This window comes from Mastomys coucha, chromosome X (genome assembly GCF_008632895.1).
Source record: "Mastomys coucha isolate ucsf_1 chromosome X, UCSF_Mcou_1, whole genome shotgun sequence".
In the NCBI taxonomy this organism is placed as follows: Eukaryota; Metazoa; Chordata; class Mammalia; order Rodentia; family Muridae; genus Mastomys; species Mastomys coucha.
The window spans coordinates 143,880,015-143,880,958 of NC_045030.1; positions in this window are offsets into that span (position 1 = coordinate 143,880,015).

A 944-nucleotide genomic window follows, 5' to 3' on the forward strand; every position below is an offset into this window, starting at 1 on the left:
CACACACACACACACACATACCATTTGAGACAGGGTGGAATGTCACCAGGAAACTGAGCCTGTATTTATTACCGAAACATACACCTACCACCATTAAAAATAAACACTACAGTGATACCCTCCCACGGGTATAAAATCATAATTTTTCACACTCTTGACTTTGTTCCTCATAGAACCACCAAGTCCAGGGTCACCCTCCCTTGGAGATGGGATAAATACAGAAGTGGGTGGGGGTAGGGAGACGGTTAGGGAGATGTGTGGTAAGGCCTGGAATCAGCCGTACCACCTGGGCACAAGTCAGAGGTGGATAGAAACCAAACTTTGGTACAAAATTTGGAGGTGGAAATGTGCCAACAGTTTCAAAGCTGTTTCTCCTGATAGGGCAGATAGTTGCTGTGCCAGCTTGAGTCCAAACTGTGAGCTGGCCACCAGGAAGGACAAGAAGAGCGTTAGGAGCATAAAAGCTAAGAGAACACGCACACCATTTTATCATGGCTAGAAAAAGTTACATAAAACTACACATAAATGGGAAAAGTTCAGTATCCTACTGGAAATATTGCTATGGATGGGTCTGCAGCCACACAAAACATCACAAAAAGCTCTGCAGCCAACGATGGCAAGGGCCCTCTGGTCTGGCTATCGACCTAGAAGAATCATGTCACTTGATCGCAAGGTTAGGAGTGGCAGCCACAGCTTCTGAACAGCCTAGGAATTCTACCTCATTCAGCTTGAGATCAAAACAGACCCTGGTAGCCTAAGTAGGTGAGTTGTGAGGCACTAGTGTATAAGGTCCAAAAAGGGGCTACTGAGACCTCACATCTGGGCCTTTTCCAGCACAGGCCCCTGCACAGACTGTAAAACAAGCTAGACTTTTTATTATTACTTAATATTATTTATTAAAATAGTATTTTATTTATTTTAGTTTTGTAGGGTTTTTTTTTTTT